General features: G+C 45.6%; 2 protein-coding genes across 2 annotated transcripts in view; both read left to right on the forward strand.

Annotated features, from left to right (window-relative positions):
• Positions 1-22,691, forward strand: part of LOC147712229 (scavenger receptor cysteine-rich domain-containing protein DMBT1-like) — a 1,653,398-nt gene that overhangs the window by 604,816 nt on the left and 1,025,891 nt on the right. The gene's annotated exons all lie outside the window — the stretch shown is intronic.
• LOC147712233 (scavenger receptor cysteine-rich domain-containing protein DMBT1-like) overlaps positions 1-22,691 on the forward strand; it is a 147,462-nt gene that overhangs the window by 43,682 nt on the left and 81,089 nt on the right. The window contains exon 4 of the mRNA XM_086922979.1: positions 13,009-13,050. The gene's annotated coding sequence lies outside the window, so the exon portion shown is untranslated. The remainder of the gene's footprint in view (positions 1-13,008; positions 13,051-22,691) is intronic.

A 22,691-nucleotide genomic window follows, 5' to 3' on the forward strand; every position in this document is an offset into this window, starting at 1 on the left:
GTATGTAATCCACTATATGAGTAAGTGCAGATTCAGTGCTGTGATTGCCAGGACCCCTGCATGTTTTATGAAAGGACTTTTAATTCAACCTTGCTGAGCCCATACAGTTTAAAACTTTACTACTCAAGCCAAGCGCGTAAATCACCTCGGTACCGAAATACCGAAATGCCTGTTAGATACAGTGGTGTATACTACCCCTCCCAAAGTAGAAACACAAACCATTCTCAATAAGTCAATTCCTTTCCCTGCACCTCAATTAATAAATACTAGAGACACCATTGAGACCCCTAAACAAATAAAATGGCTTTATTTTAAGTCCAGGTAAATCCCAAAGCACACACTGGAAATATGGAGCTGTCTCGACCTAGAAACAACAGATATTTGTTTCATTACTGAAACCTGGCTCCATGAACAGGCCTTCCCTGATGTAGCAACTGCATTTCCTTCAGAATATCATCTAACTAGATTTGATGGAGTTGCCAGAAGAGGTGGAGGGATCTCAAAGGTCACCAGGGAGGGACTAGAAATCACAACACTAGACTCCTCTACCACAGAAACATCCGAAACGCTCATTTTCAAATTGTAACTTAATCAAAAGGAACATGGAGAGATGCTCTAGTTTACAGACCTCCAGGCCTGAAAACTACTTTTATAAACCATCTATTTGAGTTATTAGCCCCACATGTATTGGCTGCTGATAACTTTATCCTCATTGGCGATTGTAATTCCCATGCAGCACTGTTGTCAGACTCGGACACAAGTGACTAGTGACGAATTTGAACAAACTGGGACTAGTCAAGATGGTGGTGGGACCCACTCACCTGGCTGGCCATACTCTGGATCTCTTGTTTACCAACTCAAGCAATGTTAGAGTTGAGCAATCCCATCCTCTACTTTGATCAGATCATAATTTACTAAAATTCTTCTTACCAATGGGCAGCTCAAAAAATTATCCCAGTAGTGAATCCACCTGGATAAGGCCATGGCGCAAAGTAACCTTAGCAACTTTCTCGGCTAATTTTAACCCTCAGTCCTTATCCCACACCGAGAATATTGATCATACAACTACAGCCTTTGAGGACGCAATTACGTCAGCCCTGAACACCGTGGTGCCTATGTCTAGGGTCAAGATTAAACCTAGGACATCTCCCCTTTTCACATTAGCACTGAAAGAGAAAAAAACTGTCTAATGCCGAGCGTAAATGGAGAAAAACCAAGGCCAATGAAGATGGTCAAAAATATAAACAGATCTATAGAGGATACCTAGATAACACCAGACAGGCCAAAAAGTTGTATCTCACTGACAGGATTAACAAAGCTGCTAATTCCAAAAAGGAGCTTTACAAAATATTAAAGGAGATCACTACTCTCTCTGATCAGCCCGGTAATACATCCTCACAAGAATATGTTGACACGCTGTCTACCTTTTTCGATGAAAAAATTAAATCTATTCATAGGTCCTTTCCCCACAATGATATCAAAAGTCCAGATAATAATATAGTTACTTATTGTGACCCCACTGTTCCTCTATTATTGAAATTCACTGTGCTTACATCAGACGAAGTTTTCACCGACCTAGCTAAGATTAAATCAGGTTCTGTAGCCGACCCACTTTCACCCCGTTTCTTTGCAACCATTGCTCCTTTGCTCACGGATAAACTCTCGGACTTATTCAACATGTCACTAAGACAAGCCATGGTCCCCACCAAATGGAAAGCAGCACAAGTTAAGCCAATCCTAAAAAGCCCTCTGCTGATCCTAAGGTACCTGGCAACTACCGTCTAATCTTGCTGCTTTCAAATTTTGGTAAGTTACTTGAGTCTTTGGTTAATAAACAGTTTACCACCCATTTTGAGAGTCATGGACTGTTAGATCCATCACTGTCGGTGTTTAGGGCAGCACTAGGCCTGGGCAGTAAATTCAGTTCCGTTCACGGAATTTGCGGAATTTGGGTAATTTCGCGTTCCGCGAAGAATGCGAAATTGCCCAAAATGCTGCGTTCCGCGACTTCACGAAATTTGTTGCTTGTTTGCATTCTCAAATGCGTGTTTGCAAGATATTTCTCCCCCAGTACGCAAACAATGATTGTGAACAGTAAAAAAGCATCGCGAACAAGCAATTCCGCGTGTTCGCGGAATTTCTGCATGTTCGTGGAGATTTTTTACCGTTTCGTGGAGATTTGCGTAACACGATTACGCAAATTCCGCCCACCCCTAGGCAGCACATAGTACTGAAACATCATTGGTGCAGGTTGTAGACAACATCAGACAGGCCTTGGAGAACGGGCAGTCAGCCATGCTTGTCCTGTTGGATCTATCAGCTGCTTTTGACACCATCTCCCATAGCATTTTAGAGCAGTGGTTCTTGGAAGTAGGTGTCAGGGGTACGGCCCTGGACTGGTTCAGGAACTATTTAATGAATCGAACCACCACAGTACAAATAGGCACCCGGGCCTCGTGCAGTCCATCTGTAAGCATAGGAGTCCCTCAAGGCTCCATCTTAAGTCCCATGCTTTTCAACCTGTATGTAACGCCCCTGGCCAGGGTAATCAGGTCCTACGGCTTTGATGTAGTGTCAAATGCTGATGACACTCAGCTATTAATTACTCTTGGCACTGGCCCCACTGACAGGAATATCTGTTTTAAAAATTGCATGACTCAACTGGGTGGCCTCAGACTTTAGGCCCATGTCCATCTCCCAAACTAGTAGTGTGGAACCTCGGAATGATGATTGACAATCAGTTGTCAATGAAAAGCCATATAAATCATGTAATTGGCATCTGTTATGGCATTTTGTGTAAACTGGGCAACATTTTGCAATGGATTCCCATTGAATCCAGGAAACCACTGGTCCAGGGGCTTATCATAAGTCGTATTGACTATGGCAATGCCCTGTTGGCCTCCATAAACGAGGAGCTCTACTCCAAGCTTCAGGTTTTGAAGAATACCGCAGCTAGATTAATATTAAACCTTCCATCAGTGCCCAGTTTGTTGACTCTTCACTGGCTTCCCGTTAAGAAGCGATGCAGTTTCAAAATCCTCTGTCTCGCTCACAAGATCTTGTATGGAACCGGGCCAAGCTATTTTGCCAAGAAACTCATCTGGTATCAGCCTAGTAGGCCGCTCAGATCAAGTTCTAAATGTCTCCTCACCCCTCGAAGAATCCTCACCGCAAGGAACGGCGGTCGATCCTTCTCCTTTCTCGCACCAGCTTTCAGGAACAAGCTTCCACCTCGTCTTCTTTCCACCTCGTTTCCATAAGGAACTATAAACGTAGTTATTTGACCATCTATAATGCCTCCATATCTGATTGTCAGTTCTCGTGGCGTCTTCACAAGCGCCATGAGACCATATGGTGATATGTGCGCTTAATAAGTTCTTCTGACGTGACTTGACTTGATCTTGACGGAAGCCTGATTGGTGTTGGTCAAGGAGTTGATATTTGTCTATTTGTTTGCAGAGTTGACTCTGGACATATTTTTATAAGAGCTTTCCCAGAGTAGAGTTGTTGGGGGATTGGTCGGTAGTTGTTAGGATCAGAGCAGTCTGCCATAGTTTTTTTAAAATGGGTGTTACATGCCCTACTTTTAGGAAGGCAGGGATAGAGCCTTGATGTAATGAGGTGTTTACAATCTTGGTCCGTAGGGGGAAAACACAGGTTTGATCTCTTTGAATATGTGAGGAGGTAGAGGGTCAGTGAAGTGGCTAGATGGCTTTAAGGAAGAAAGAATCTTGTAGAAGTCATGTTTGCTGATTGGGGAGTAGGTGTTCCAAGTAACATTGTTTTTGGAGGAGGGCCGGGATAGTTCATCCCCTACTGTGAACTGTGAGGTGTACGAGAAATTGAATGGGGTAGCCGTTTTTTCTGTTGAAGGGGCGTGATGGAGTCCATGACTTCCAAGATGGAAGTATTGTGTTAGTCTGTGAGGTCATTGACATCATTCATGTTGGTCTGAGGGATCAAGGTATTATTGCATAGGGTAATTAGTTCATTGTGGTTCATATTATGTAGATTCCATTTCCAAAGTTTTATTTCTTTGGTTTGCCATTCTTTGGGATCACATTTAAAATGATGAGGAAGGTGATGCGAAAATGGTCTGTCCAGTCAGAGGGGCTAATAGACTCTAAGGAAATAGTATCCATTTTTTAAATGATAAGGTCCAGAGTCTCACCCTTGTTGTGTGTTGGCCTGTGGCACATTTAGGACAACTCACTGTTTAATAGGAAAGATTTTGGGCTAATCACTGCTTGAAGATTGTCATACATTGTGATGATTTCCATGACTTGTTCAATGGACAAAGAGTTATCACCCGAAGAGGTGAAAGAAGGCATTTATATTACAAATAGATCTGCTTTTGAATGAGATGTTGATGCTTTGATTTTCGCATGTTGTTACAGGTATTGTTTCCAATTAGCTTACTGAAAGAGTATTGTGATAGATGCATGCTATTCCACCCCCCCATTTTCTTGGGTCTATCTAGTCGAATGAGCTTGTGACTAGGTGGGACTAGTAGATCTATGATGGGATGAGATGAGTTGTCTAACCACTTTTCCGTGAGGATAACTACGTCAAACTTGTGTATATATAAATATAATAGAATGGAATTGTAAGACTTTTAAAGGACTTACAGACAAATCAATTAGCATTTTTTATATTGGTATAAATTGTTTAATTTAATATTGCTAATTGTGTAATTGTACTGTACTATCCAATAAGTAATGGAGAAAGAGAGCACTCGAAGTGGGTTGGTAGAAATGCATCAGCTGTTACATTTATTTTATGTTTTGTGATTTTTTAGAGCGTGGTTAAAGTGTTAGTAAGTGTTAAAGTTGATGGAACAGTAGTGTAATGTGTTTAATCGTAATCTTTTGAGCTAGAGAGTGGTGGTTTTGAGAGTATTTATATGTTGTTAATTGTATGTTATCGTAAAGTACATTGTGATTGTAAAGGTTTATGCTCAGTAGCTGTTAGATTGTAAGCTGTTGCATGAATGTTACTTTATGAAATAGTGCAAAAGGAGATGTAAGAATTATGTGATTAGTATATGTGGGTTATGTTAGTTTTACCAGAGTTTGAAAACATCCATGATTCTGTGATTGCAAATTTTTTATTCAATTTTAAAAGTATGGCAGGGTAGGTATGGCCGATTAGGTATGGTAGATAGGTAAGTTAGGTGTTGTAGATTAGTCTTTGTAGCCTAAGTGCAGTTGGTATTAGAAATTGGTAGAACTAGGCAGTAGTTACAATAGGTAGGGAGTTATCAAAAGTAGGTTTGTTAGGTACTATAGATAGTTATGGTAAGTAGATACAGTAGGTACATATTTATGGTATGCAGGTATGTCAGGTAGCTATGGAAGTTGTGGCAGTTCAGGTGGTATAGGTTTGGCAGTATATGATAGAAAGGTTAGGTATGCTGGATACAGTCTAGCAGTTCATCCTGGTCAACAGTTATCTTCTCAATATATACTCAAAAACCAGCTAGCTGTTTAAGTTATGATGAAAGAGAGGCAGGGCGAGGCCAAGCAACTTCATTGCGCTCTTAAGCGCCCCATTAATCCTGCAGCGTGGGACTTACCTGGTGGTTTCCCTGCCTACATAAGCTGTTCCAGAACCTTTTTGCCAGACTCGGGTGGGACTACGTTCCCAGTGCTCCAAGGGCAGGCGGGGCCAAGCAACAACATTGTGCCCTTAAGCGCACCATAAATCCTGCAGCGTGGGTCTTACTTGGAGCTTTCCCTGCCCGCATACAGCACAGCGATACAAAAGGGGATGATGACATTGTTCTGCATTCTGCCCATCAACTGTTATTTTTGCATTTGTCACCCCGAGTGGGATGGTTATGCTCAGACGTGAGTCCCATGCTCTCCACACCACTGGAGTCAAGCTATCCTGGCTGAAGACGGCTGATAGCCAGAAACCGGTCCTAGGATGCTTGATTCCGGTCCAGGAAAGACATGGCTTGGCAGTTCGGGCTGGACTGTTCCCATGAGGCACAGGGTCAAGGCTGATTTGCATATTGCCATGTCTGAACTGGGGTGGTGTGGAGTGCAAAAAAACGATGGATTTAGGCCCAGATCTCTGTACTGGTGTGAATGTATGACATTGTTCTGCATTCTGTCCATCAACTGTTATTTTTGCCTCTGTCTAACCTGAAAAAATTAAACAGAAACATTTCATTGTTTAGTCGAAACAAATCTTGTACGTGCACTTTTCTCCTGTTGATGAAGAAACTTCTCCAGTCTAACTGGCAATTTTTGCTATAACCGAAACTATTTTCAAAGAATTACAGTATGTATTTTCAGGGTATTAGATCGAATGAATCCCATTTGTTAAAGAGAACATAAATGGTATACCATAGAGTGCAAAACATTTTAAAAAGTGCTAAAGAAGGGTATTAATGACCACAATTGCACAGACAATTCTGCAGCATGGCATAGATATAAAGTGACCTTAGATAAGGCCAAAAGTGAGTGGGTCAATAGGAATTGGCAGGACCTGCTGTTGGCTGATAAAACTAACAACAGCAGATCCTTCTGGTATATCATTTCCCACAGGAACTTAGAGAGTGTTAAGACCCAACCCTATTATACTGAGCCAGAGAAATGGTTTGACCACTTTTTCACATTACATGCAGAAGAAACTGTTGGCTCCCAGTCACAGTCCCTGAGTTAGAGTGCCCCCACTAAAGACATGCTACACTCTAAAAACAATAATGACCTAGGGCCTCATTTATGAAAAGTGACGTATTGCTGCGTGAAAACAGCGATGCGCCACTTTTCATTGCGCCCTCCTAGTGACACTAATGATGCACCATATTTACAGTATGACGCATCATTGCGCAAGGAGTTACAGATACGTCAGTATTTTTGACGAATCTGTATGGCGCAAAAGTGACGCATTGCTGGGGTGTGTCACAAAAGTGACGCAACTCCAGCAATGTGACCTTTCACATGGGGCAAACCCCATGTGAAATGGCCTGTGTCAGTCTTACGCCTGCTGTGAGGCATGCGTAAGAAATTGAAGCATTTGCATCCTAGAAATGGTGCAGTGAAATCTTATAGATTTCACTGCGTCACTTCAATTACCTTTTCTTGCGTCAGAACGCCCCCCTGCATACATTATACCTGGTGCAGGTATAATGTAGCGTAGGGGTTTACAAAGTGACGCATCTACCTAGATGCTTCACTTTGTAAATATGGTGCAACAAGGCACATTTTTTACACTGCTGGTGTGTCACAAAAAGTGACGCACCGGCGGCGTAAAAGTGACACGCTGCCTCATAAATGAGGCCCCTAGTCTTTAGCCTGGCATGAACTTATTCCATCAATAGCTGTCCAAAAGCAAGAAAAGTCCCTGGCCCAAATCACATACGAGGAGATTTGTTTAAACCTGGACCTCTAACCTGGGCTTCTTTTGTTAATCTTTTAACTAATGGAATAGCGGCAGGGAGAGAAATCCAAGATTTCAGGAGGGGGGCGGAGATCACTCCATTTTTTAAGACAGCTGATGCTCCTAGTCCATCTAATTATAGGCCTATTAGCCTAATTGATAATTTACATTAAATCTTTGTTAGACACCTACTCGATAAGCTGCAAAAGTGGATGACAGTCATCGGATTCTGTCCCCCCTCCAAGCGGGTTTCCATGATAAAACTAAAGGACCTCATAAATGAGAAATGACGCATCGCTGCATGAAAGCAGCGATGCGTCACTTCTCAGTGCGCACTCCTTGCGACATACCTGATGCGTCATATTTACTGTATGACGCATCATGTCGCAAGGAGTTACAGATACGTCAGTATTTCTGACGTATCTGTATGGCGCAAAAGTGACTCATTGCTGGAGTGTGTCACAAAAGTGACGCAACCCCAGCAATGTGTCCTTTCACATGGGGCAAGCCCCATGTGAAAGAGCTTGCGTCAGTCTTACACCTGCTGTGAGGCAGGCGTAAGACTTTGACGCATTTCAGTCGTAGAAGTGATTTCACTGCGTCACTTCTATGACTCTTTCTTGCGTGGGAACAACCCCCCCTGCATACATTATACCTGGCGCAGGTATAATGTAGCGCAGGGGTTTACAAAGTGACGCATCTACCTAGATGCGTCACTTTGTAAATGTGGCGCAACAAGGCGCATTTTTTACACTGCTGGTGCGTCACAAAAAGTGACGCACCAGTCGTGCAAAAGTGACGCACTGCCTCATAAATGAACCCCTTAAACTGTATGTTGTGTTTATCGATTTGAGTGCAGTGTTTGTTATTTTCTCCAAGAAGAGCCTGTGGAAAATGCTAATAGAAATGGGAGTCCCTGCCAATCTGAATAATCTGATTGTTAGGCTACATGGAAATAACTATGCTCGGGTGCGATGGGGAAACCAGGGGGAACTGACCAACCAAATCCCAACCCAACACGGAGTGCACCACGGTTGTGTCCTTGTACCTACCTTACTTACCCTGTATATAAAGGCTGTGGACAAGGAACTCACAAATTGCAATAATGATTCCCCTGTCCTGAATGTAAGAAAGATTCTGATACTGCTCTTCGCAGATGATTTGTTACTCATCTCCAAGGCTCTTACAGGTCTTCCGAATGTCATAAATACATTTCTGGGTTTCTTTGTTCCCTGGGTCTTAGAAATAAATGCAACAAAACCAAATGCATGATACTAAGAAGGGCAGAACAAGAAATAGTATTGATAAAGTTGCTAATTAACTCCTAGAAAGAGTTTTCTGTTTTGACTATTTTAGTGTTTAGCTGTCAGATAAGCTTTGCTGGGAACCCTAACTCAGCAAAAGCTCTTTGATACAAAGATCTAAAGCCATACTGCGACTACACGAGCAGGCCCAGTCTCGATCTATAACCCTGGCTCCGGATGTTTACCGTGTCAAAGCCCTAAGTGACAAACTCTTTGTTGCCGAAGCTCGGGGATACGTTGATCCGCAGAAGCTGACAGTGGGGAAGAACAATTGTTTCAGATCTCTTATCTCGTGACCTACCAGCACTTCCCTTATACAAATTGCTTTTTATCTAGGCACCAAGGGCCCGATGTAGGTAATTCTAATTTACCACTTCTTAAATACTGAATCATACCGATTTGGTATTTAAGAAGTGGTAAATTAGAGGGGGGGAAATGTAGGTAATTCAGAATCGGTAAATACCGAATCGGTAATATTCGGTATTTACCGATTCTGTAAATACCGAATCGGTATCCCCCATTGATTCCTATGGGCCTTGGGCCCAGATGTAGGTAAAATAGATTTACCGATTTTAAATTACCGAATTCTACCGATTCGGTAATTAAAAATCGGTAAATCTAAGGGGTGGATATGTAGGAACATCCAGATGTTCCTTTTACCGAATCGGTAAATATCTGTATTTACCGATTTGGAAAATACCGACCGGTAATGCCCCATTCATTCCTATGGGCTTTGAAGCCCATAGGAATGAATGGGGCATTACCGGTCGGTATTTACCGAATCGGTAAATACCGATTTTGACAAGGGTGCAGGGGGTGTCACTTTGACACCCTCTAGCACCCCCAAAAAAGATTTGGGGGCCATGTGGCAGGCATACCTGCCCTAAGGGCAGGTCTACCTGTCATATGGCACAGGTGTGCATGCACACATGTGCATGCACACCGGAATCGGTATTTTACCATGAAGTTGGATTGCATGGTAAAATACCGATTCTGTAAGGCTTGTGGGACTCAGAAGAGTCCCACCTACATCTCATTGTTACCGAATCGGTAAAAATACCGATTTGGTATTTTACAGATTCGGTAAATTTACCGATCGGTAAATTTACCGAATCTGTAAAATATGTGGCCCTACATACCATTTTGTGAATCTCGGTCGGTAACGGCCGAAAATACTGATTTTCGTCCGTTACCGACCGACCTACATCCGGCCCTTGAAGCCCATAGGAATCAATGTGGAATACCGAATCGGTATTTACTGAATCGGTAAATTCCGATTGTTGCAAGGGTGCAGGGGGTGTCACTTTGACACCCTCTAGCACCCCAATTCCGGACTTGTGTGCCATGTGGCACACAGACATGCCCTAAGGGCATGTCTGTGTGTCACATTGTACAGGTGTGCATGCACAGATGTGCATGCACACCTGTATTCGGTATTTTACCACCCAATAGGATTGGGTGGTAAAATACCGATTCTTAAAGCCCTGTGGCACTCTGACATGTGCCAGCTACATCTGCATTTACAGAATCGGTATTTTACTGAGTCCGTATTTACCGATTCGGTAATTTTACCGAAACGGTAAATACAGAATCGGTAAAATACCGATTCTGTAAATGCTTGCCCTACATCTGAAAAACGTAATACTGGTCGGAAACGGCCGAATTCGGCAGTTTCCGACCGGTATTAGGGCACCTACATTGGGCCCCAAGTGTATTGCAGACATGGCACAGCTAAAACCCCTGATGTATTTGATGTGTATATGGTGCAACACTGGATTACTAGAGTATCGATTGTGGGACAATCCTGGGGAAATTAAAAAACCTGAGGCTACAGTTCTAAAAACAAGATATTGGGCATTTATGTATGATCAGGATTCCATGAGGGTAACTTCACGAACAGAGGCGGATCCTCCATGAGGGCGTTTGGGCGCCGCCCCACTGCTTTCCCGCCGTGCGAGAAGGCAGAAACAAATAGTAGAGAACTACCATTTGTTTCTGCCTTCTCGCACGGCGAGAAAGCAGAAGTTCCTGCTCGAGACAGTGGGAGGAGTTACTCGAGGGCAGGGGGGAGTGGTTTTCCCCACTGTTGTTAATACTGTCTGTTTGGAAGCCTGAGAGGCTGTCCAAACAGACAGTATTAACTGTATTAATAACAGCGGGGAAAGCCGCTCCCCCCTGCCCTCGGGTAACCCCTCCCACTCTCCCTGTTCTCTGTATGCTGCAGCATACAGAGAAATGACGTGGTGTTGGGGCAGCCGGCCGAACCAATCACAGCGCTGTGCTGTGGTGGAGCCGGAGGGGAGGGAGGCTGCCTGGCTTCCTGCGTGACGAGTCTGATGACGAATTCAAGAACAGAACGGCGGCGGGAGTCGGAGCTGACTTGAAGGCGGGAAGCCGGAAGGTTAAGGTAAGTAGTTAAGTTTATTGACTTATGACTGTTGTTTTATCATGGATTGGGCTCTGAAATGTCTTCCGACCTTTCCACATGAAGCGGGAGGCCCCTCTCTGTTTCCTGCCCTTTATTGCTCACTTTCCCTCCGTGTCAAACCGACATTCTCTGTGCCTCTTGAATGACTTTGTGTTTGTGCTGCACTAAATAGGCCCTGCTGGAATGTGTCACTGTTACCGGGCAGTGGTTGCCTGTCAGATGCCAATATGCTTAGCTTTTCCCACCCTGGACTCAGAGGTCACGCGATTGAAACTGAGCTCCGGTGGACGCTTCTGTTGGGAGGCCGGGAGCTGAGCGTAGTGACTTGGGTTGTGGCGCGGGGGCCAGCACTGTCTTTTGAAATTGAAACTGAGCTCCGGTGGACGCTTCTGTTGGGAGGCCGGGAGCTGAGCGTAGTGACTTGGGTTGTGGCGCGGGGGCCAGCACTGAACCAGTATTGCATCGGGCTGGTCTGCAACGTCCCTGAGCCATGCAGTGGGAATAGATACTGTCATCACGCCCCGCCACTTTCAAATGTCACCAGCCGCGACTGTTCACGAATCTTGACCAGTCAGTTTCTTGGGTTCAAGTGTGTATGTGTGATTTCACCTAGGCAGTCTACCTTTAAAAGCCTTCTCCAAGAAATAGGCAAAAGACAACGACTTGGATAATTGCCCTGCCTGTGGGTTGGCCCCTGAGACGGAGGAACATTTTTTGTTCTTCTGCTCTGAATACTGAGGCCCCAGCAGAAAGGCTATATGCCCAGTATGCTTGAACTAAAGGATTACTCGCTACTTGATCACACATAGAACTTTAGATATTGATACCTCTGGACCAATAGTCTACTTTTTTAGTCTATGTTTATCAAATGTTTGGTTCAAGCATGCAAAGATTGCACTTTTGCTAGGAAGAAGAACATATGTTTTAATATACTAACTGTTATGCTGGGTCTGGTGGCTTAGTAGACTGTGTTCGTCTTATGATCCACTCAGCCTTTCATCCTTCTGAGGAAGGAGCTGAGATAGATGAACTATTACTTTTAGGGAACGTTTTGTGAAGATTCCTCAAATAGCTACTGCCAATGTGTAATACATATATACCCCTTCTGCAAAAATGTTTTATATAACAACAGAACAACACTACTTAATAATGTTCAGATCACAGCAATAATAAGCAAAGATGCGCTAATGTACATACAAGGTAAAAAGGGGGGACAGCACATAGTTATTAATTTGCAACAAGGTATAAAAGAAGCTGAGAGGAACAAAGCAATAAATCTAATGAATGATTTCCTCACAGCTCAGCCCGCTGTACGTCTTCGGTCCTAATTACAAGCTGGTGGCCAAAAGTGCGCCTCTGTGAAAACAGGAGCGTGCTCATGGATCGGATTTCCAAGCTTTGTGGTAATTATCACAACCGTCACTTTCTCCCCACAATAGATTTCATTAAGTCAAACCTCCCAAATTTTATTGGGAAAAAAGCCTCGGAAAAGCCAAAACATGCAATATCTAGTTTTTTACATGGTTATTTAGCATATAATGCCTTTTAAGTAAATAACATGTAAAAAAAAAGAAGCATTCATCACACCTGGTAAATACCTCAACTAAAGATAATGAATGAATGTCTGTCAATGCTGGGATCTGTTTCTGACCTTCCGGAACCTCCTGTCCTGCAAACACTCCCTCGCTCTTTGCACCTTCTGATATTGCTTGCCCTGAGAGTACCTGTGTCCACGCTCCCCTTCTCTTGTATAGCACTCCAGTGTTTTATAGCTATGCTTGTGCTATGCAAGAACCATAAATACTGTCAGAAACTGTTCCCCAAAAGAATAATGAAAGGGTATATGCACAACCTCTATGATCTTATCTATTCTCCTCTCTGTTATAGCTCAACGGACCACTGCAAGTTCCAGAAACACCACTGTACCAGGTATGCCCTTTATCGTAATTGTCGTGTTTGAATGAACGAAAGAGCAGAGCCTCGTATGCATGCCAAATAAAACAACATTTCTAGATGTAGGGCTAGAATTCATAAAATGGGGCAGTAGAAACAAATTAGGGTGGTTGCTGTCAAATAGGAGCTCCACCAAAGGCGACAGCCTGGAGTTAAATGGGGCAACAAGAGAGCCTTCACAGTAACCCTAAACTGCTGGAAGGTTGGTAGGGGCATAACAACATCAAGTTATGGTAGTTTCTGGCAGTAATTGAAGAATGCTATGTTGTTAGTGTCTATTAGTACGGCTGGCATGCCTTAAACCCCCAAATGAATGAGAGTTTTGGAATTTGATTACATTCTTAATGTAGATTAGAAAGGCCCATGATTGAAATTAAAGAGAACAAATCCTGTCCTTCACTGGAAGCATATACAAGACTCAGACATATTTAACAAGTTCCATGACCATTGATGCCACTACCTTAACCCAGTGCAGCTAAGATCCCTCCCTCACCATTACATGTCCATTATAAACACAAGCTTACTGTGCTGATGACGTTGTGCTATTACTGATGCCTGATATTTCAAAATGGAATGTAGGCTCTTCTGTATCTGTGGAGCACCACTGGTGTGTCCTTAAAGTGGAACATGAAAGGGTGATGTCAATCAATGGAGTTGGAATGGTGCGATGCTAGAGCATGTGTTAGCATGTTTGGGATATAGGTGGTTGGTTAGTGCTTTTGAATTCCGAAGAGGAATGGTGCTGTCTGTGTATTCCCTGGGTTGTTTGAATTCTAATTCTAACTGTACTTTCAATGTATTAAAGTGTATTTACATCTTCCATCTGTGCAACTATTCTACACTGCTCCTTTCAGTGACATGTTAAAACCCTGTTGTGTTTTGATGTACTTCAGTGGTACTTTATGAGAACTGCTTGCATTGAGCAAACATTCTTCAGATTGAGCCTTGCCAAACTTCCGGTATCATGGATTATTGTAAATATCGTATCAAACATCTCAAAAATGCTTCTCCTGTTGAGAGGAAAGTGCCAGAGCACTGTTGATCTCTCCACATCCAACAAAACCATGAAATGCTCATGTGATCACTTCACTTCTCAGCAGCCAGTTGTCCCCCTCCAGCTGTAAGTGCCCTGCCAGCTGCAGGTTAGTAGGTTACCCTCCAGCTGGACGTCCCACCCCACAAGCCGGTTGTCTACAGAGATTAAATTAAATTGACAACCATTAGGAGCTGTCTCTTTCACCATACTGAGTGTCAGCAGGTACACATAAAAACGCCACCTCTAGGCTGTCCAGTAACACCATTGGCACATTTTTACGCTGTTGCCAGGGTCCCTTTTTCTCACTATGTTTTTTAAACTTCCCCAAATCTCAATTTTTTAAATCTAGTACAATTTTGAAATAAAGTCATACAGAGACACAAGATACTTGTTTCTACAACATCCGAAAAGCAACATTACCCTACCTCAGTCCTCATTGCCATCGTTGTTACTGTGAGGCCCGACTCCTGAGAGGGAAAGGCTTCCCAAGTTTTCTTTTATTTATAATTTTTAACCCAATGGGATACAAGCCCCTCACCCATTGAACTTCCTTCCTTCCCTTCCTTCATGTTATTTGGCAAACCCAACATGACATGATAGGCGGACTGGTGGCCCCCCAGAGCTTGGTTCAGATCCTGCACCAAAGTAGGTGGTGAAAAATCTTGGAGATGAAAATAGACCACTCACAGTCCTTGTAAGATCAAGGGAATGCCACACGCAGCACTTGTTATGCCACTTAAAGAGCTTTCCCTTGGCCTCTGGACACTTCCAGAAAAACCATAATCTATTCTGTCATAACCAGGCGTCTGCTCTATGGGAATGCTTTACTGGTAGCAGTAATGACACCCTGCTGACCAAGCTGCAAGTAATGTACAACACAGTGGAACATCTGAGTATTTTTTTGGTAAATATTTTTTATGATTTTCAACACACACAAACTCCCCATTTTTATGACACATTATCGATGGGGGCACATTCCTTGGTACGTTTGCATGAATATTCATTTTCTTCTGTTGAGCTTGTGTTCCATCATAATCACTATCGCATTAGCCTTCCCAACCTCCCCAACTTCTGTCAATGACTTCACTGTTGCACGCATTCAAGAACATCATGCTACATTGCAGTGTCCAAGCTTGGCGCCCCCTTATTAATTTGCATCTCCCTCACTCTCCCCCCTTGCCCTATCCACCTGTGTGCTCCAATTAATCTAAATAAGCATTATCAATCACCACCATTGGGCAAGGGTGGCGGTTCTTCTACTGTATTAGCGCTGCGCTCAGACTCATGCCATTCCTGATCCCGCTTCCATAACTCAACAGCCAACCTGAGCCTCGTTATAAGCAGTGTACTCAGGTAGTATCCTGAGGGGCTTCCATGGAGCCAGTGTCCGGCTCAGGCAACGTCAGCGATACTACCAAGGCTTCCCATGCCTGTGCAGTTACCATCGCTTTTTCGTTGTTCGCTCTTCTAGCCTGCTGGAGCCGAACCATACTCTCACTGGCCGCCCAGGTCGTGAACTCTGTCCTCCACTGCTCTATGCTAGGACCCCACTTGGATTTCCACTGTCTTGTTAGTTCCCTTTTAGCTAGTAGCAACCCCAAGTCAATGAATTTGCCTGTGACCTTTGTTCGTGCTGTATGCGGAAACCAGTGCAGTATCTTCCCAATAGGTTCCGAGCTGCGGGCAACTCCACAGCATATGTTGGAAGTCTGCCTCATTCGATTGGCACTGGGGGCAACAGGCTGTATCCAGCTTAAAGTATATATCTCTCTGCTCTGGGGTTAAATACGCCCTGTGTATGATATAGAAATGAGTACGTTGGAATCTAGCATTCCGCGTGCTTTTCCACACCCTTTCCACTATTTTAGCCCAAGTCGTTTCGGGAATATCCTTGCCCAGGTCTGCCTCCCACTTTCCTCGCAACTGACTCCGTGGTTGCAGTCCCTCCTCCACCATTCACCTATACAGGCATGTCACTGCCTTTACCATCCCTGCTGCCAACACAACATATTGACATGTCGGGAAGGTCCGTGGTTCCGATAGCCCTTCCCCCCAGAGTTTCTGAATCGCGGATACTAGGGCGGCATGCAGTAAGAAGTCACCCCTGAGCAAACCATACCTGTCTTGCAGTGCCTGAAAAGGCACTGGTTGACTGGTTGGGGACGTACAGGTCCCCAACCATTTGCAGCCCCAACTGCTCCCACTCTGCCAGTGCAGACCAGTATCCCCGTGCGGGAGAGCTGTGCACATGCCCAGAGGTATCTCCGGTGCGTACGGGCGATTAACGCCACCCCTGCGCCTGCTTCTATTCCAGCATGCTCTCAGCGCTTTCTCCTCATACATCAATGAATCCACTGGCATCCGCTGGCCAAAAAACAACAAAGGACAGAACATGTCATGGGAACCATCGGTCCACTGTGCCATATGGGCCCCGGAACTCCCGAGCTACCACCTGCGTAAGACATTGCAACTGGGCTGCCAAATAATAGAATTCAAAGTCCGGGACCGCCCATCCTCCCTCTGCTTGCGGTCTCATCATTGTGTTCAGAGCCACCCGCCGCCTGCCGCTCCCCCACAGAAATCCCCCCACCATGGACCAAAGCGCCTTGAACACCGAGCCGGGGATCCAGATCGGTAGCGTCCTAAAATAATACAACAATCTAGGCAGTGCTACCATTTTCAGAAGTGCTACTCATCCTGCCACCGAAAGTGGCAGTGTACTCCAAAATGCCATGCTCCCTTTGATCCCTCGCACCGCTCTGTTCACATTACCCTCCAAAAGGTCCGCCTGCCCATGATAGATGTTAGTTCCCAGGTAAGGCAGGCAGCAGGGCTCCCATCTTATTCCGTCCAAGCTAGCTGGGCTCCCCATCGCCCGATGTACGGGGGACAGACAAGTCATCTCCCAGTTCACTCTCAACCCCGAAACCTCCCCAAACGTCCATAACAGTGTCGTCGCTCCCGCTAATACCTCGCCAGAGGCGGCAAAAAAAATCAGCAGATCATCTGCATAAAGCGATATGTAGTGCATGTCCCCGTGTATCTCCAGCCCGACATAATGCTTCCCCGATCTAGCCCGCACCGCCAGTGGTTCCATCGCCAGTGCGAACAGCAGAGGAGAGAGCAAACAAACCTGTTGCGTTCCCCGCTCCACTGAACAGGATGACTTCACAGTTGCTCCCGTCCTCACTCGAGCCGTCGCTGAATTATATAGTATTTGAGTCCATCCCACAAACGCCTCCCCCAGGCCCATCTTGCGCATGACTTGGAAAAGAAAGGGCCATTCCAGACTATCAAAAGCCTTCTAAATGTCTACCGATAGAAACAGAGTAGTTGAGGGCCGACCATGCTGTTCCTCCAGAATTCGAAGCAGCCGTCTCACATTAACAGACGTGTTTCGCTTAGGTATAAAACCCGATTGATCCCAATGTACTAGGTGCGACATATATGGGAGTAGTTGGGATGCTAGGATCCTGCTCAGAATTTTGTAGACTGTTGTCAACATTGAGAGTGGATGATATGCCTTTATGTCTGTAGGTTCCCTTCCTGGTTTTAAGAGGGGGTGATAATAGCCTCCCTAGTGGTCACAGGCAACTTCACCGGCCAACGTGCCTCCCTATATATCACTTGTAAGCGCGGGGCCAACAATCCACGTATCTGGAATAAAATTCTATGGGGAGACCGTCGACCCCCGGGCGTCTTGTTACCGGCCATATACTTAATCACGCTCCTGATCTCTCCCACCGTGATCTCGCTTCCCAGCAGGTCTTCCTGCTCTTTACCCAAGCTCGGCAGGGCCACCATCTCTAGATACTCCCCTATGCCGTCCACCCTGTGTCAATTGTCTACTGTAAAGCCCAGAATAATACTCCAGAAACAAGCTATTTATCTCCAATAGAGTGTTCACCATGTCCCCTGTGGGGGCTGTCAATCCCAGTATCGGTGCCCCCCTGGGAGTCGGGTTTGCCAGCCACGCCAGCAAGGCACTTAATTTATCCCTTTCTGTGTGCATCCTTGCCCTGTAAGTCTTATAGTCAAAGGAACGCAGCCTTTCCATCTGTCCTGCCACTGCCTCTCTAGTATCCAAGACCTCATTCTGCGCCCCTGGATCCCCAGATCCGGCTTTCTCCGCTTCACGTAGCCTGCCTCCAAGCACCTCTGCCAACTCCATGCATTCATACCTCAAAATTCGGGGGCAGATCCTTTACAAATCCTTGTCATATATGGCCCCATAACACTGGAATAAACTCCCTCTTCATCTTTGGACCTCCCCAGATTTTATAAACTTCAAGAAGAAGCTAAAAACCTGTCTGTTTTAAAATATCTTTGATTGTCTTATCAGCACTATTTTTTTCTTTTTTTTTTTAAACATAATTTTTATTATTTTGTTGCCAACTTCCAATACAGTACTAGTACGTGTCATAACAATCTGTATATCGGCAGTCCCCAGTGTACTCAGTAAGAAACAGAATCATTTATACTGTTAAGTCTATTGCTTTGTCTGCAGCCATCTCGATGTTCCGGTCCTGCGCAGTTCGTTAGCGGGTGCGTGCTAGTATCCATTCTCAACTGCCCCCCAACCCCAATCCCAGCCCCGACTCGGTCACTCCCAACCACCTCCCTCCTTCCCTCCCCACTCCCCCAAGGGTGTCATAGTAGAGCATTCACCGCTGCCCTGAGGGGCCAAAATCATGAGTGTTCTATGCATAGCGTAACCCTACCGACTACTGTGTTGTGCTATGTCGTGTATGCCTCGGGGCTATCTACTCGGACATCATCATCTGCATCTTCAGGGGCTGTACGTTCCATACCTAGCCTCTCCCAGGCTCTCGACCTCTCCAACGCATTCTCATTGCCGGTTCTACGTGCAATTTGTAACCGGACAATGCCCTCACACTCAGCCCACTTTCGGAATTCCGCCTTCCACTTATCTACACTAGGGCCCTTTTTCGCTTGCCAATGGGAGGTTATAGTTCTTTTGGCCAATAGGAATCCCAAATCTATCAATTTGCTAGTGATTTTGTTCTTTGAGGTGTGGGGAAACCAATGTAGGATACAATGTGCCATGGAGGGTTGTAGGTCTCTCTCAGTTACAGCCATCAACAGGGCCGTCACCTCCCTCCAAAAGAGGTCAAGAGATGGACAGTCTCTCAACATGTGTTTAAAATCCGCTTAAGCCATGGCGCACCTCGTACAGGACGCAGACTGGGTCAAGAAATATTTATGCAAGCGGGCTGGTGTTAAGTATGCTCTATGTAGGATGTGAAAGTGCACTAACTGAAATCGCGCATTTCTTGTGCTTTTCCAGGCCCTCTCTACTATCCCACTCCATGCTGCATCTGGGATGTCCTTCCCTATGTCTCGTTCCCATTTAAGCTTCCGGGCTGTCAGATATGTCACCGCCTTTATGGTGCCCGCCGCCACCTCAACATATTGGCACCCCATGGAAGTGGGTGGCTCTGTAAGGCCCATTTTCCAGTGTTTTCTAATAGCTGTCGTGAGTGCAGTGTAATGCAAAAAGTCGCCACCTGGCAGGTTATATCGGGCTCGTAGATTGTCAAAAGGTATCAGGACTCCGTCCTCGTAAAGGTCCCCTATTGTCAGTAATCCCTGCCGTTCCCAGGTCTCCAATTTCTGCCAGGTGACCCCATGTGGTTGGGGCCTGCACATCTTCAGCGGTATATCAGGGGCGTAAGGGGTCCTTATAGTCAGTCTCCACAGGTACCTGTTCCAGCATTTCCGGGCTATGGCAAATTCCAGGGTAAGGTGTGTGGTCCCGAGCAGGAGCTGTAGTACTATGCAGGATAGGACAAGCAGGGGACCCGACATCTCTCCAGGTCCACCTTCTTCCCTAGTTGCCCTCGCCACCCATTGTGTAAGCCATTGGAGCTGGGCTGCTAGATAATATATTTCATAAACCAGGACCGTTAGTCTTCCCTCCGCCCGGGGTCTCATGAGTGTGTCTAGGCCTGCTCTGTGTCTGCCCTAACCCCACAGAAAAGAGATGACCATCTCTCTGAGCCATTTAAAATAGGCTGTCGGAACCCAGATCGGCAGGGCCCTGAAGAAGTAGAGTAGACACAGAAGGGTCACCATTTTAAGAAGCGCCACACGTCCCGCCATTGATAACTGCAAGGTTCCCCAGAGTTCGAAGTAAGCCCTGGCCCCCCTAATCGCCTTCCCAACGTTCCCCTCAAGAATATCTGCCTGCTCGTGATAAATAAGTGTGCCTAAGTAGGGCAAACATCTTTCCTCCCATTTCACCCCTTCAGTGGTCTGGGGGCCTAGCCTGCTCTTGCGCACCGGGAAGAGACACGATTTTGCCCAATTGACTTTTAAGCCAGCCACTCTACTCAGTGCCCGCATCATGGACTTCGCCCCAGCAATGCTTTGCCTGTGTCCGCTAGGAACTTCAAGAGGTCATCCGCATGTAGTGTGAAATGGTGGATCTACCCATATACGTCGAGACCCCGGTACGCCCACCCGAACGACCGTGCTCCGCGGGGGGCTCCACTGCCATAGCAAATGATAATGGGGAGAGGGGACACCCTTGTCGCGTGCCCCATCCCCACCCTGCATGCCTCCAAGATCACCCCTCCCGTCGTGACCCTGGTGGTCGAGTCTGCATATAATAGGGCCGGCACCTCACAAAATCAGGGCCAAGGCTAATTTGCCGCATCACATGGGATAGGTACTCCCATTCTAAGCTGTGAAAGGCTTTCTCTATGTCAATAGCAAATATCGTGGCGGAGTCCACACTGTAGGAATCCGCTTCCAAGATATGTAGGAGTCTTCATGCATTAAGAGCTGAGTTGCGAGCTGGGATGAACCCAGATTGGTCGGCATGGATGAGGGTAGGCATGTGGGGAAGCAATCGAGTGGCCAGTATCCTGCTCAGGATTTTGTCATCAATGTTGAGCATGGATAGCAGTCGATATGCCGTTCTGTCCCACAGCTGTTTGCCTGATTTTAGTAAGGGAATAATGATCACCTCCCTAGTGGAATCCGCCAATCTACCTATCCTTCTAGCCTCGTTATATAGGCATGTGAGGTGGGGGGCAAGCAGATCAATGTAAGTGAGATAAAATTCCACTGGGAAGCCATCCGAGCCCGGAGTTTTATTACGGGCCATACTTGTGATGGCTACTCACACCTCCAGCACGTCAATGTTCCATCTGAACAATTTTGCCTAATCCTCGTCCAACCTCGGCAGGACAATGCCCTCTGTGAACTCCTGTAGTTCGTCCTCAGAAGGGTCTACACGGCTGCGATAAAGCTCTGTGTAGTAATCAAAAAACAGATCATTTATCCCCTGCTGATCAAAGCGGGCGATCCCCCTTCTGCACGATCCGGGCCGTAAGGGTGAAACCACTAGGTCTATGGCGGCGAGTCTTCCGGCAAGAAATTAGACTGGAAGTGAAAACATGCCCAACTCTACGAGCCCATGAAGCTTGTTGAATTTTTGAAGCACCAAACTCATCCTGACGATTAGCAGGAATTCTAAGGACGGGTAAAACCGTGAGTTTGTTGAGGAGAGTAAAATTTATTATATCTTCTCTTTCTTGATCCTAACGGTGTGGGCAGGCCTTAGCGTGCTTGGACCCCCGTAGGACTCTTTTTCTTTCTTTTTCTTGGTCCTGAAGAAAGCTGAGCCGAAAATAGCACCACCAGCAGAAACATGTTGACCATTCACTTTTAAGTTACTGGAATTCTAATTCAAAATCCCAGTAACTTCACTGTTTTTATTGTGAACAACTGGCCCTTAATAAAGTTTGTTGAGGCACAGTTGTGATCTTTTAAAATACACTACCCTTCACTGATCACTCTTTCACATACACCAGCTCCGCTGCAATTGCAGGCGTGGAAGCACACAGGTGGGGATAGTCGGTCCCACCTGTGACTGAACCCCATGATGAAGCATGTCACCATTAGGGTGAGTGAGGGTTCTTTTAGAAAATAATAGTTCTTTCATTATCACTGCCTCCTTTTGTTTTATGACCACTTGAACTAAAGTAATGTAATTATTCCACTGGGTTGTAGGTTTTCACTTGTGACAAACTGTCGTATAGCCAATTTATTTATTTATTGTTTAGGCGCTCTTTTGTTGATATAAGCTATAGAATCTGGGGTAGGAGAGTAGCCATTATTCCCTTCCTCTCTTGTTGTACATACGATCCCCTTCTGATCCCGCAACTCCAGTATGACTGAGCCGCGACGAGCCGGATTGGCCAACCATGCTAGGAGTGCCCCCGACTTATCCCGCTCCGAATGCGCCTGTGTGACATATTGTTTATAATCAAAGCAAGGCAGGTGCTCTACATTGGCTGCCACTGATATCTGGCTTCTAACAGTTCACCATGCTTGGTCGGATTTTCAGGGCGTCCCCTCTCCAGGGTACGCAAGCGCTCGTCATCCCTTTGAATGTCTTGCAGGAGGGCCTTTCTGGTCCCAGCCACAGCAGAAATGCATCTCCCCCTAATGACCATCTTACAGGCGTCCCACTCCACGGTCAGTCCCCCAGCCGTTGCCTCATTAAACTGGAAGTATCCTGTAATAGCCGTTGCAATGGTGGTGCGGAAAA

Source organism: Lissotriton vulgaris, chromosome 5 (assembly GCF_964263255.1).
Source record: "Lissotriton vulgaris chromosome 5, aLisVul1.2, whole genome shotgun sequence".
Taxonomy (NCBI): Eukaryota; Metazoa; Chordata; class Amphibia; order Caudata; family Salamandridae; genus Lissotriton; species Lissotriton vulgaris.